Raw genomic sequence first — 15300 nt, 5'->3', positions numbered from 1 at the left:
GACAATGAGGGAAACAAAAAGACAATGGCCTGACTGTTTCAATCGTTGCAACAGAAATGAGGATAGTGCCAGCCGAAGGAAAAACATTATCCCCATTTGAAATTCTATATGGCCGCCCTTATAAACTTCCAGACCTCGAATCATCAGAATCACCAGCAATGAGCACATCGGTCCCAGTCCACATAAAAAACATGTTTGACCGGAAAGAGATGCATAAACACAATGACTTGCCAGTGTGTTCTGCTCCACAGACAGATCACGTCCACATGGGAGACCAAGTCTTCCTCAAAGTGCTGAGACGACCTCACTGGGACAGTGAACGCTGGGTCGGCCCCACCAGGTGATTGCAGTAACTCCTATGGCTGTAAAGGTCCAGGGACGCGACGGCTGGACCACCAGTCTCAGTGCAAACTCCTCAGATTACCTGCAGACAGGCCTAGTGACGCCAGTCCCTCGGGGTAGGATCTCCACGATGTACACACCAGCGTACAGACAAAAGATCACAGTTGGAGAGAGGGTTTTCCGTGGCAAAAGCACCCCTCGGGAAGATGGAGCGGACCACTGGGCAGAGGCTGACCATAGTCCTGTCAACCAAATATGCTGTTTACTTACTTGCAGGGCTGTGCCTGATGGTAAGTGGTGCACAACCTTACGGAAAGAAAGCACCAACACGGAACAGTTGCCCAGTCGTAGACTGTTATCTACGTCCATCCTGGGAAACCTCGAGCTCCTGATGGACAGGACGGGGACGATGATTCTACTATTATGTAAACCTTTTTTGATGACTTCACAGAAAAGCAATGCAGTTGTGAATGTTCGATGTTTCCAGGTTTACCTTGTACATACATATAGTTGGCGAAACTTTAGTCCTTCCCCTCAACTTTCGCTCTTGCTTAGGAAAGAGTTTCTACTCTTTTTTTTTTTTTTTTTTTTTCCCCTGGTGGGTTTTTTGGGTAGTTTTCTTCCCACTCAAGCAACGGCTTTTGATATTGTTTGATGTTGTTTTATTTTAATCATGATAAACGGGGGGGAAATGTGAAAGAACTCAGTACCATGTTAGTTATCATGATAAAAGCATATCATTACTACTACAGTTACTGTTAAAATTGTTTTATCATGCGTTTGTTTCTGTTAGTCTTGGTCTGAATTATTCTCTTTGTGAGCTGCGTGCATGTCTTAGAGTGTGACCCAGTGACACCTGGGAGGCGATGCCTGATACTCCTGAACACTAGGAAGCGATGTCTCCATCAGGACCTCAACATGTTTCCTTCTGACCTTAAGCAGATACTCCTTAACCCTTTTCTACCGCAAGAGGATATCCCCAAATGCCAAAAACATCTCTTTAAACAATGCCCTCCCTGCTTTTTCTCTTGTGGGTTTTTCAGGACACCCTTGTAGCCTTGACAGGGTTCATACTCAGTCTGACCAAAAAAAATTAAGGGATTTTTAGGGGCATTCTTAGGGGCTGACACGGAAAAAATTTAGGGCCGACACGAAAAATTTAGGGCCATCGTGGGAAATCAAGAGTAAGGAAAAAAGACTCACCATCAACCGTTCTTGGTTCATCAAATGTTCCAGTATCTCAGTACCTGTGACAGTGATCACCTGTCGCCCCATGTGGTAGTTCTCATTGATATGACCATTGTCAACGTCTTCACATAACAGTATACAGAAAAACAGATTCTAACTTCAATTGCAACTATATACACAAATGTCTTCTCCTGATGTCTGTTTCAGCAACCCTACTGTGGCTCCTTGAGCCTACCCAGTGCCTCCTCTATTTGTTGCTGCAGAGGTGCCAAAGTGGCTCTCTTATCCTTTGCTCTGCCTCTGAGTGCATTGGCCTCGGTGATAAACCTCAGATTCCTCTTTTCTTCTGCCTCCTCACACAGCTTGTCAGCCTTCTCAATAAGCGTTGATGGGTCAGTCTCTATTCTGGCTTTTTTGGCTTTGAGGCAGTAGAGATAAAAAGTGGGCAGCGATGCCAAATGTAGCCAGGTACGAAGTCTTCCTTTCCCCACAGTGGTAGTTTTTAGCAATGTCACTGTCTGGGAACATGACTGCAAACACTTGAATTATTTTCACAAGACTTGTAACTGTAATGGCTGCAGATCACTTTTAAAGTCCACACGATCTCTGCCTTTAACGAGTCCGTCTTCGTGAATTGAACTACGTTATTAAAGCCTGACTTCTGGCTGGTTGGACAACTGTAGGTGCGCATTAGGAATCGCAACCGGTTACAAATAACCGGTTTTTGTTTTTTTAAAACCGAAACCGTAATCGGACTTTCGAAATCGGTTAAAATTTCAAATCATTTCTTCCGGTTCCGGTACTCCACATTGTGCTATTTTTTTTCAACATTTCCACTTTTTTCAAGTTTCGCTGTTTGAGTAAAGTTGGACTTAAAAGAACATTCAGTTAAATCAAAGAAACATCAAACATGGCATCGAGGAAACGCTCGGTATACTTTCATGCCCTTCCTGAAAGTCTGAAAGAAGAATGTCAACATTAAAACATTTTTACAAAAAAAATAACAAAAATTTAACTTACACGAGTGCGTTGTTGAAAGCCACATTCAACAAGCTTGTTTGTCAATATTGTATATAAACTACCCCATTACCGCGGAGTAAATCAACGATCGATGGTGTAGCGCCGGAGAAAAGGAGTCGGAGGCAGAGTGTCGGACACAGGAACAAAACTTGTTTTATTGGCAGACATCAAAACACTACTCGCATAACGGGGGGAACTCTGTGAACTCGTCACTCCGGAAGAGCAACAACAAAAACAGTCCGTGCGGAACTCTGCACCCCAACACGAGGAACCGGCGGGTGAATTATGTAAACACCACTATGGTACCGGTTTTAAAACCGGTTAATCGTTTTTTTGCTACAGCTGTTTGGTTAAAACCGGTTATGAAAGTAAGCGGTTTTTTGCGATCCCTAATGCGCATCACTGCTAGTACCACTGCATGAAGTTGATGCTTCACTATCTTGATATTTTAGAAACAGATTCATACCAACAGAAGATGAGAGAATCTTCGCCAAATCAGCGTGTCTCCTGTTTTTCCGGTGTGACTCCAGCACTTTGACACCCATCTTTTCAAGCTGGTAACTCTGCTTGCACAGATGGCAGTAAAACATGTGCCGATCTTTTGGATCGCGACAAACCCACCTCCCAAACTCCTTACTTTCAACCCAAGCTTTTTGAAAAATGCACTTCCCCGTGATACAAGTTGGATCGATGAAAGAACTACGCTACGTCATAACGAAGACTAAGTGAAATATCTACTCACGGAAACAAACAATGGAATATCGACAAGATAGCAACTAGTTGTCAACACGGTGACTTCCGTTGACAATTTCCGGCTGTTTTGGACGCCAGACAGATCGCAATTTTTTTTTTTTAAATAAAAGATTAATTTATTTTTTAGGGAGAATTTTGGTGGAAGAGGTCCTCCCTTTGATTTTTTTTTTATAAAATATAAGGCCTTTTTCGGGGCTTGACCGGTTTTCGCGGATTTTAAGGACTTTTAGGAGCCCCTAAATGCACCTTCGAAAATTCAAGGGTTTTTAGGGACTTTTAGTGCCGCGTGCCTGCTTGAAGAAAGATGTACCTTAGTGTTAATGTGCTGTTAGTGTAGCCATCTGTGTCAGCATTTTCACTGTGTAAGCTTGTAACCCTTTAACCTGAGAAAGCAATAATGGGCTACCACTTTGGCAGTCTGAGGGAGACCACCCTTGCAGTGGGTCTCCTTGCCTGTCCCTCGTGAGCAAAACAATCTTGGTTGGTTTGAGTTCATTCACTCCAGTCCTCAGGCTTGTCTTGGCTGTTTTTCTAGGAACATCTCTGACAGAGAACAATGCATTAAAAAAAAAAAACTACAGGGAGTCCTCCAATGTACATGAAGCGTGTTGCAGCCACACGTTAATCTTCAGTAAACCTGGCCCCGACAGACTTTTTTTTTTCTAATATGCATTGTTCTCAAATGTGTGCAATGCGTATTTAAAAAAAAGAAAATAAAACGTGGGTCACACAGAGGTTTACCAAAGTTCAATATGTACCCGCAATGCGCTTCCATGTACAGAGGCCAAAGCCTATCCCAACGGTTTGTTTTATTTTTTTAAATACACACTGGACTCATTTGAGAACAATGCATATTTAAAAAAAAAAAAAAAACAACTCTCACGGAGAAGTTTACCAAAGTTTAACGTGTGGCCACAACACACTTCGTGTACGGAGGAGCCAACTTGCTTTCCCCCAATCATAGTTAATGAATGGGATTTATTCTTGATTGAGAACATAGCCAGAAATGAAGTATATGTATGGGTCCAGACTTTTCTACGCTTTCAATCTGTTCTGTGTAAATTTTGACGACTTACTCACCAGATACATGTGTAGATCCAGTTGTCCAAGACAAGCGAACAAGCATGTCTTTTTACTGAATAGTTCACTTAATTCATTTGTTTTGGGGTAAGATGGCATATTTTAATGACAAATGTATTTTGTGCTATCCAGTGATAGGGGGATGGGTTGCAAAAAAAATTTGGGCTTGGCCCTTGGGGAATTTCCAATTTTTTGGGGGTCAGGACTTTGAAATTTTACTATCAATTTTTGTCTGAATGTTGTTCACAGATATCGCCAGAATGCACCACAGCCATCCATTTTTTCAAACATTTTCCGGGGGGGAATGCCCCTGGACTCCACTAGCATGACCTCACATCTTTGGTGCTCCCAAATGTATTTTCAGGAATGTTCAGGAAAATCGACTTTCATCTCTGAAAAATGGCTTCAGGACAAAAAAAGTCAATGTCCTGGAGTGGCCATCACAATGCCCTTGTCTTAATCCCATCCAATACTTTTGCCACATTTCAAACATAAAGATATAAAATTATTTTTTTTTTTGTCAAAAATCAACATGTGGTACACACTCGTAAAATGGAATGAAATTTATTGGATATTTTACACTTGTTAAATAAATAAAAACCTGAAAAGTGGGGCGTGTAATATTATTCGGCACCCTTACTTTCAGTGTACCAAACTCACTCCAGTTCAGTGAGGAGCTCTGAATGGTCCAATGTTGACTGATGATAATAAAGAGAATCCATCCGTATGTAATCGAGTCTCCGTATAAATGCACCTGCTCTGTGATAGTCTCAGCGTTCTGTTTCCAGTACAGAGAGCATCATGAAGACCAAGGAACACACCAGGCAGGTCAGAGATACTATTGTGGAGAAGTTTAAAGACGGATTTGGATACAAAAAGACTTCCCAAGCTTTAAACATCTCAAGAAGTACTGTGTAGGCAAGTATATTGAAATGTACGGAGTGCAAATCTACCAAGACCTGGCCATCCCCCTAAGCTTTCACCTTGAACAAGGAGAAGACTGATCAGAGATGCGGCTCTGAGGCCCGCTCTAGATGAACTGCAGAGATCTACAGCTGAGGTGGGAGAATCTATCCATAGGACAACAATCAGTCGTACACTGCAAAAATCTAGCCTTTATGGAAGAGTGGCAAGAAGAAAGCCATTTCTCAAAGATATCCATAAAAAGAGTTGTTTAAAGTTTGCCAAAAGTCACATGGGAGACACTAAATGTGGAAGAAGGTACTCTGGTCGGATGAAACTAAAATCGAAATTTTTAGCCACAATGCAAAACGATACGTTTGGTGTAAAAGTAACGCAGCTCATCACCCTGAACACACCATCCCCACTGTCAAACATTGTGGTGGCAGCCTCATGGTTTGGGCCGGCTTTTCTTCAGCAGGGACAGGGAAGATCGTTAAAATTGATGGGTAAATTAATGGATCCAAATACAGGACCATTCTGGAAGAAAACCTGTTGGGAGTCTGCAAAAGATCTAAGGTTGGGACGGAGTTTTATCTTTCAACAAGACAATGATTGAAAACATAAAGCCAAATCTACAATGGAATTGTTCACAGATGAACGTATCCAGGTGTTAGAATGGCCAAGTAAAAGTCCAGACCTGAATGCAATCGGGAATCTGTGGGCAGAGCTAAAGACTGCTGTTCACAAATGCTCTCCATGCAACTGCACTGAGCTCGAGCTGTTTTGCAAGAAAGAATGGGCAAGAATTTCAATCTCGTGGGATTGTCTTAGTTGTTTTGCAGGAACCTCTCTGACAACCACATCATCTGCAAAGAGCAGAGATACCATGCAGAGGCCACAAAACCGAACACCCTCTACACCTCGGCTGCGCCTAGAAAAACTGAACATAAAAGTTGTGAATAAAATTGGTGACAAAGGGTAGCCTTGGGGGAGTCCAACTCTACCCGGAAACGAGTCTGACTTATTGCCAGCAATGCAGACTTAACTCTGACAGCAGTCGTACAGGGACTGAACAGCCCGTATCAGGGGGTTCGGTACCCAAGACTCCTAAAGAACCCTCCACAAGAAAACAGGAAAAATTTCATTGCTCCTCCTGGATCTGAGATTCGATTTACCAACGGACCCTCCTCTCCAGCACCACTGAATAGAGATTACCAAGGACGCTGTGGAGTGTGATCACCCAATAGCTGGAACACACCCTCAGGTTCCCCTTCTTAAAAAGGGGGACCACCACTCCAGTCTGTCAATCCAGAGCCAACCAGGACAGCCCCACAACATCCAGAACCTTTAGGAACTCCGGGCAAATCTCATCCACTCCCGGGGCCCTGCCACCAAGGAGCTTTTCAACCACCTCTGTGACCTCAACCTCAAAGATAGAAAATCCCGCCTCAGAGAACCCAGACTGACAAGGTCTTCAAAGTATTCTCTCCACCGACTCTCAACATCCCGAGTTGAGGTCAGCAGTGCCCCATCCCCACCATACACAGTGTTGACGGTGCACTGCTTCCCCCTCCTGAGAAGCCGGATGGTGGACCAGAATTTCCTTGAAGATGTCCTGAAGTCGTTCTCCATGGCCTCTCCAAATTCCTCCCATGCCCAGATTTTTGCCTCAGTGATCACCAAAGGTGCATTCCGCTTGGTTAGCCGGTACCTATCAGCTGCCTCGGGAGTCCCGCAGGCTAAAAATACCCGATAGGACTCCTTCTTCAGCTTGACAGCATCCCTCATTGTTGGTGGCCAACTCACCCCCAGGTGGTGATCAGTTGACTCCAAAGTTGATCATCAAACTGCGGCCGAGGGTGTCCTGGTGCCAGGTGCACATGTAGGTACCCTTCTCCCTGAACATCCTGTTCGTTATGGATGATTCGTGATGAACACAAAAGTCCAGTAACAGAGCACCACTTGGGTACTGGTCGAGGGGCTGGGGGCGTTCTTCCCAATCACGCCCTTCCAGAACTTACTGTCATTCCCCACGTGAGCATTAACTTTACCCAGCAGAATGATGGAGTCACCAGAGGGACCGCTCTCTAGCACTCCCTCTAAGGACTCCAAAAAGGGTGGGTACTTTGAAATGCTATATGGTGCATAAGTACAAACAACAGTGCAGGCCCAACCACCAGGCACTCACCAAGGACCTTTTTGCCATGGGTGACTGTAGGAATAATTGTGAATCTAATTATTATACATCTGCTTGCAATAAAGAAATGCTTTGCTCTGCTCTAGATAACTTGGCAGCCGCCTAGCAGGAGATAGCAAGAACAAAAACATCTAATCATCAGAACTTTTAGAACCAATAACACCTGTTGTTTGTTAAAGAAATTATGACCACACGTACTCTGCAATCTTCCACACTCATGTACACAACACGAACAAAGATGTACACTTTGATATCTCTCGTGAGGAGGAAACTAACACACTCATGAGGAATGAGTGAATGCGCATCTAGGTGACTGCGGCAGAACCAAACCTCGAGAATACTAGTCCCTGTCGAGTAGACAAATTAGTCTATAAAACTGAGAAAAGGACACCGTGTGCCCTGTACGTACTTGAGCTCCGTGAAACGTGCATGTGTAAAAATAAGAGTGGAGGTTCGCTACCTCATTTGAACAGGAAATTGAGTGACATCTGTTTGAGGATGCAGAGATAAGAATTCTCCACCACTTGTGGTAGAAGCTTGAGAATGATCAGGGGAAAGTCAGTTTAGTCACCATAGGTAAACCACTGACTTCAACATGGGAAAATCATCCAGCAAAGTAGTTGACACAGAGGATCTGAGACAAAAACATATCATGTAAGGACTGGAAGTTTGTAGAAAGCCAATCTCCTTCTCAAATAAAACATCTAAATTTGTGGATAACAAAATATGGCTTTGCTGCCCAGCTCAACACACAAAAATTAGTTAACCTGCAGAATAAAATAAGAAACAGACACACAAAAAAATGGACTGAAGATGATGTGAAAACGGCCTTAAAAATATATCACATCTCATAAACTTGATGTAACGTAATTCATCCAGAGAATGGAAGACTTGAGAAAATCTTACCACTTAAATGGTGTGGAAGTACAACAAATTTGGATGACAGCAAAGTACTTTCTCACTGCAGCAGGGAGTTCAAGGGTTAAAAGAGCACACTTCTGGCATATTTAGACAAAAAGCTAATTTTTCTGCCCTTGGAAGACAAAATAAAACAACAATGAACGATTTCAAGAATATAGAATTGGATTGACATGAATGTATGTTTTCAAGCAAACAGTGGCATTCCTGAAGATCACACGGGGGATAGACTAAGGAGTGTGTATCAAGAGCAATTAAAAAATGCTCTTCATGCGAATTCAAATAATCTTACAAAACAGTGGATTGAAAAACATTGGGTTGACAAACCAACTGGAAGCCTGTAACAATACGTTAACTCAGCACGACACGGAGAAAGAGTGCAACAAACTAAAAAAAACAATGTTGGCACCTTTCTGACAAAGGAAGGAGATATTATGGAGCTTTATGCAAAACATTTAATATGTTTAATTTTTTTGCTTCCGGTCTTGAAGCTGGTAGCAGCTTAAACAGAAGGCTCTGACCAGCCTGATCATAATTCAATCAATCTTGCTGATTTTGGACCAAATGTTGTGAATACTCGACGTGGGATTCTCCTGTCGACGACTTCAGTGGACTAAAACAACCATCTGTGCAACCTTAGTACCAAAATTGGAGTCGTATTGTTCACGTCGAAGCAGCTCGGCCTAAGTTAGCCAAGCTGGGACCACAAACAACAAAAGCGTCTGTTTTCCAATATTTACGGAGGAGGAAAACATCAAACGGTAGTATCTACATGTCCTGCAAAACCTACGTATCATATACAACGAGGATAGTGACTACCAATAAGAAGTTGGGCAAGTGGAAACGCCAACTTAAACTTGCTTATCGACCCAGTATTACTTATCTTAGCTTGCTAACAACGAGACGCGTTTGTGATGAATTTGTGGATGTTGAAGAAACACCGAACGTAACTTCATAACTTGTACGAGGAGGGCCGTGAGGACTGATGGGAAATTTAACAAGTCTTATCTTAGTTCCCAAATTGGTGCGGTATCGTTAGTGTTGAAGCTGTTCGGCCCAAGTTAGCCAAGTGCGCTAATGTTATTACTTACGTAGAGTATACAACAAGGACTAAACATTAATCATCAACTCAACCAGGGCCATTGTGGTTTGAATCCCTTCCATCCACGTATCCTTTAAATCGACATATCCTTTATATTTTTAACACAGGTAATATGTGATTGGTGTACCTTATGTGCTGACTGTGTTGATTGTGATTGCTTTCATTTGACCTTAACTTTAACATGGAGTAGATCATGTGTAAATTGTGTATCTTTTGTGCTGACTTTATTTGATTGCTTCTTTTTGATTATCTGCAGCCCGTTGGGCAGCACATTATTGTGCTTCCTGTCGGCTGGTCCCAAGCCCAGTTAAATGCAGAGGGTTGCGTGAGGAAGGGCATCTGGCGTAAATTTGTGCCAAACATATTTGGGCATTCATCATAAGAATTCTACAACAGTTATGTCGTGGCCCGGGCTTCCTACAGCGGCACCCGGAAATGTTAATCTACAAGGCATAGGTACAAATTCAGATAATGTAGGTCAAAAACAAAAAAAGGAGGAAAGCGGCTTAGTCAGAAGAAAAGGATTGCACAAACCCTACAGCTGTGTGTAGGGACTTTGAATGTTGGGACTATGACAAGAAAAGCACAGGGGTTAGTTGACATGATTAGGAGAAAGGTTAATGTATTGTGCATCCAAGAGAGCAAGTGGAAAGGGAGTAAGTCTAGAAGTTTAGGTGCAGGGTTTAATTATTTTATCATGGAGTAGATGGGAAGAGAAATGGAGTAGTGGTTATTTTAAAAGAAGAGATGGCTAAGATTTTCTTGGAGTTGAAAAGTATCAGATCGCGTGATGAGGCTGAAATTTAAAATTGAGGATATTGTGTATAATGTGATGATCGGATATGCCCCACAGGTAGTTTGTGACCTCAAGTTGAAAGAGAAATTCTGGAAGGAAATAGACGAAGTAGTCATGAGCATCCCAACGAAAGAGAGAGTTGTGATTGGTGCAGATTTCAATAGACATGATGGCGAAGGAAACAGGGGCGATGAAGAAGTGATGGGTAAGTACGGCATTCAGCAAAGGAACTTTGAGGGACTGATTGTGGTGGACTTCGCAAAAAGGATGGAATTGGCAGTGGTGAACACTTATTTCCAGAATAGAGTGGAACATAGAGTGACCTACAGGAGCGGAAGTAGAAGCAAGCAGGTGGATTATATTTTGTGCAGACGGTGTAATCTGAAGGAGTTTACCGACTGTAAGGTTGTGGTAGGGAGAGTGTAGCTTGACATAGGATGGTAGTATGTAGGATGACTCTGGTAGTGGGTAGGAAGACAAAGAAGACAAAGGTAGAGCAGAGAATCTGGTGGTGGAAGTTGAGAAAGGAAGAATGTTGTGCGGCCTTCCGGAAAGAAGAGAGACAAACTCTTCAGACGATGTAATCTGAAGGAGGTTATAGACAGTAAAGTAGTGGTGGGGGAGAGTGTGACTCGACAGCATAGGATGGTGGTGGCGAAGAAGAAGTGGGATACGGAGATGACAGGAGATGCAAAAGGAATACATTGAGATGCGTCATATGGCAAAGGTAGAGGTGGCGAAGGGTAAACGAGTAGCATATGAAGACATGTACTCCAGATGTTGGATACAAAAGAAGGAGAAAATGATCTCTACAGGTTGGCCAGACAGAGGGATAGAGATGGGAAGGACGTGCAGCAAGTAAAGGTGATTAAGGGATGTAAATGTGTTGACTGGTGCCAGTAGTGTGCTAAGTAGATGGAAAGGGTACTTTGAGAAGTTAATGAATGAAGAAAATGGGAGAGAAGGAAGACTAGAGAGTAGAGGCAAGCGTGAATGACCGGGAAGTGGGAATGATGAGTAAGGGAGAAGTTAACATAACATAATGAAAAATGGAAAGAAAGTTGGACCTGATACATACCAGAGGAAGTATGGAAGCAATTTGGTGAGGTGGCCATGGAGTTTTTGACCAACTTATTTAATAGAATACGAGCAGGAGACAAGATTCCAAAAGAACGGAGGAAAAGTGTGCTAGTCCCCATTTTTAAGAATAAAGGCGATGTTCAGAACTGTGGAAACTACAAAGGAATAAAGATGATGAGCCACACAATGAAGTTATGGGAAACAGTAGTGGAGGCTAGACTCAGGATGGAAGTAAGCATCTGTGAGCTGTATGTATGTATGATTGTCTGTATGGTTTCATGCCGAGAAAGACTACCACAGATGCATTATTTGCCTTGAGGATGCTTGTGGGAAAGTACAGAGAAGTTTAGAAGGAGCTACATTGTATCTCTGTACCACTAGAGAAAGCCTATGACAAAGTACCAAGAGAGGAACTGTGATACTGCATGCGCAAGTCTGGTGTGGTGAAGAAATTTGTACAGGACATGATTGAGGGCAGCAGAACAGCGGTGTGATGTGCTGTAGGTGTATCAGAAGAATTTAAGGTGGAGCTGGGACTGCATCAGAGATCTGCGCTGAGCCCCTTCCTGTTTGCGGTAGTAATGGATAGGCTGACAGACGAGGTTAGACTGGAATCCCTTTGGACCATGATGTTCGCCGAAAATATTGTGATCTGCAGTGAAAGCAGGGAGCAATTGGAGGAACAATTAGAAAAATGGAGGTACACACTCGAAGGAGTGGAATGAAGTTCAGCCAAAGTAAAACAGAATATATGTGCATGAAGGAGAGGGGCAGAAGAGGAAGAGTGAAGCTCCAGACTTCTAATACTTGGGGTCAAACATACAGAGCAATGGTGAGTGTGGTAAGGAAGTGAAGAAACAGGTCCAAGTGGGATGGAACAGTTGGTGGAAGGTGTCTGGTGTTCTTTGTGACAGAAGAGTATTCACTGGGATGACGGGCAAAGTTTATAAAACAGTGGTGAGGCCGGCCATCGTGTACGGATTAGACGGTGGCTCTGAGGAAACAGCAAGAAGCAGAACTGGGGGGAGCAGCAATGAAGATGGTGAGGTTCTCGCTCGGTGTGAACAGGCTGGATAGGATTAGAAATGAGCCCATTAGAGGGACAGCCAAAGTTGGATGTTTTGGAGACAAGGTTAGAGAGAGCAGACTTTGATGGTTTGACATGTTCAGAGGCGAGAGATTGAGTATATTGGTAGAAGTGTGCAGAGGATAGAGCTGCCAGGCAAAAGAGCGAGAGGAAGAAGAAAGAAAAGGTTGATGGATGTTGTGTGGGGGGACATGAGGACAAAGGGTGTTATGAAAGGAGGATGCACGAAATAGGCTTTGATCAAAAAGATGACATGCTGTTGCGACCCCTCACGGGACCAGCCGAAAGAAAAAGAAGAATTAACCAATCATGCATGTTTTTTGGATGTGGGAGGAAACCGGAGTGCCCTACAGAAAACCCACACAGGCACAGTGAAAACATGGAACTCCACACAGGCAGGGCTGGTATTTGAACCCTGGTCCTCAGAACTGCAAGCAGACATTCTAATCAGTTGTCCGCCCTTCCACCCCTGGAATGTTGTTTTTCAATTAAATACCTGAATTTCAGGAGGCCACGTCGATGTAAAAGTAACAAAAAAGCCTGATAGCAGGGTCTGAAACTGAAATTACCTTGGGACTGCCGGAGGGAGAATCTGGCTCAACCTGGGCTGAGATTAGACATGCAAGCGTGCACAATAAAGTTTTTTTTATATATCCTACCTTCTGTAAAAAAAAAATCTCATTTTATAATACTAAATAAGATAAGCAACGATGCTGGTGTAAAGGAATTGTGTGCAAAACTATTAATATAACTCTCCATGGCAACATTACTGTATATTTCACTGTGAAAAATGTTTCTCTGCTTGTATCAATGTCACACACTCGAGAGGCTTATTCCCCACTGTGATGGATAGGTTTGTCAATTCCATATGAAATTGTGTGATGATGTTGCACTATATTAGGAACAGGACGTGAAAGCGCACTTTATTTTGAAAGACAGCATTTTCTGTCATTTGTTCTTTTATACATTATTAATGTTATTAGGAATTGTGTTTGAAAATGTTCATTTAAATTAAGGGTTGAAAATTCCATTTGATTGTTAATGGAAGATCTGAGAAACAGTTAGTTGGCTGCATATTTTATTTTGAAGCCACACTTATCGTAAGGCGGGCAGGACTACTTCCTCTTGTTCGTGAGTCTTCTCGAGAAAGGTACACATTTTTTTGTGCTCCACATATTTTCATCCATCCATCCATTTTCTTAGCCACTTATCCTCACAAGGGTCACGGGGAGTGCTGGAGCCGGAAAAGAGGCAGGGTACACCCTGAACTGGTTGTCAGCCAATCGTAGGGCCATATTTTTATTGTTTTGTTATAAAATGTGAATATAAGTTAGTTTAAAACGTTTGCAAAGCGGGTGTAGTCACAGAGGTGCAGTGTTGAATGTGTTTCATTAATTTCAAACATAAACACGTTAGTTTGAGGAGTGGAAAGGTTCAGTGCAAATGAGTGTTACCAAAGGGAGCATGGTGACTGTGTTTTTGTTGTTCCAGACTTTTGAGAGTATTTGTGAAGAGAAATCTGTGAACATCCGTGAATGTCTCTCCTTTATAATACAGGTAAGTGAGTTTGTGCAATTTTTTGCATTCTTTTCATCTATTGCAATGTAAATCATGTTATTTACTTTTATAATATAAGTGCTCTTGTTTGGGAGTCTTCTAGAGAGAGAGTTTTAAGAATATTTCTGTGAACAGCCATAAATGTGTCTCCTTTATAATAAAAAGAGGATGGACCTTTCCGACCCGTCAATCACTCGTACAATAATAGCCAATCAGATAGCCGCATTGTCTTAACCCCTGGCCTGACCCACCCCTCTCGTCGCCATGTCCCACAATTAATGCTGATTATTGATCACGTGCGGTTGGAAAAGTTAATGTTACGGACAAAATGGTCCTAAGATGCACTTGGAGAAAGTGCAATTCTGATGAAAGATATCCGGCTAGGTTTCAAGGGGCCTGGTTGATTCATTTTCCAAAGCCTAAAACAAAGTTGAGGAAGTCTCTACGATGGATTATGGCTCGCGGAAAAGCCCGCGTACAACTTGTGTGTGGACAACAACAAATACAAGGTTGTATGTTCGAAGGTAAGTGAGGGAGAAGTATCTTCTCTGAGTTTTGATTTCATTATTATCAGTGCTTTATACATTTCAGGACAACTTTCACTTTGTTAGTCTATCACTGACCTCCTGAATGAAGTCAGTAATGTTTTATGCCGACGAGTCGGGTTCGTAATACGTAAATGTGTGATGTCATGCAAGAGGGGTTCGTAATACGTAAATGCGCGATGTCATGCAAGAGAAATGTCTATTTGCCGATTTGTATCACATCGGAATTTTAAGACATAGCACTGGGTTCCATTACCAGCCAAGTCAAATGGATACACCCACTCACTTATAAAGACTACAATGATATTACTCGTGGTCTTTCCAAGTAAAAAGTACTCATCCTGCTTTACATGCTCAGTACAATTCCACAATTTTATCCTGTTGGATTTCAATATGAAGTTTGTGAGGCGTGAAACGTATTTGCATCTATGGTCAACGTTTCACTGTAACTCTGACATTGCGTTCTGCTCCGTCCAAAATCTTAAATCCATGCACATATCCTTGCTTGAAATAGTTGAGACCTCTCTGTAGAACTCTCTTGGACAAGTCTGATGCATTTGGCAAAAAACATACCCCAATGTTATCTGGAATACGCAATAGATTATGACTACTATGTTCAGTCACTATTTTGGAGGAGTGTGGTGCATGGCAACTGTAGCTAAGGGGGGCAGAGCTGAAGATCGCCAGTCGGAAAGGTCCATTAAACCAAGTTGAGACCAGCCAACGTGTGAG

At 42.6% G+C, this 15300-nt stretch overlaps 1 protein-coding gene across 13 annotated transcripts in view; it reads left to right on the top strand.

Annotated features, from left to right (window-relative positions):
* The window catches only part of jkamp (jnk1/mapk8 associated membrane protein), a 62067-nt gene that overhangs the window by 27437 nt on the left and 19330 nt on the right, over positions 1–15300 (top strand). For 7 of the 13 annotated variants that reach the window (XM_061843851.1, XM_061843848.1, XM_061843850.1 and 4 more), the window contains exon 8: positions 252–7850. The gene's annotated coding sequence lies outside the window, so the exon portion shown is untranslated. Of the gene's footprint in view, positions 1–251; positions 14548–15300 lie in introns of those variants that run through there. The other 6 variants (XM_061843841.1, XM_061843840.1, XM_061843838.1 and 3 more) reach the window with 3 other exon arrangements.

Source organism: Syngnathoides biaculeatus, chromosome 15 (assembly GCF_019802595.1).
Source record: "Syngnathoides biaculeatus isolate LvHL_M chromosome 15, ASM1980259v1, whole genome shotgun sequence".
Classification (NCBI taxonomy): domain Eukaryota; kingdom Metazoa; phylum Chordata; class Actinopteri; order Syngnathiformes; family Syngnathidae; genus Syngnathoides; species Syngnathoides biaculeatus.
Note: the sequence above shows the minus strand (reverse complement) of the source record. Positions and strands in the feature narration are given on the sequence as shown.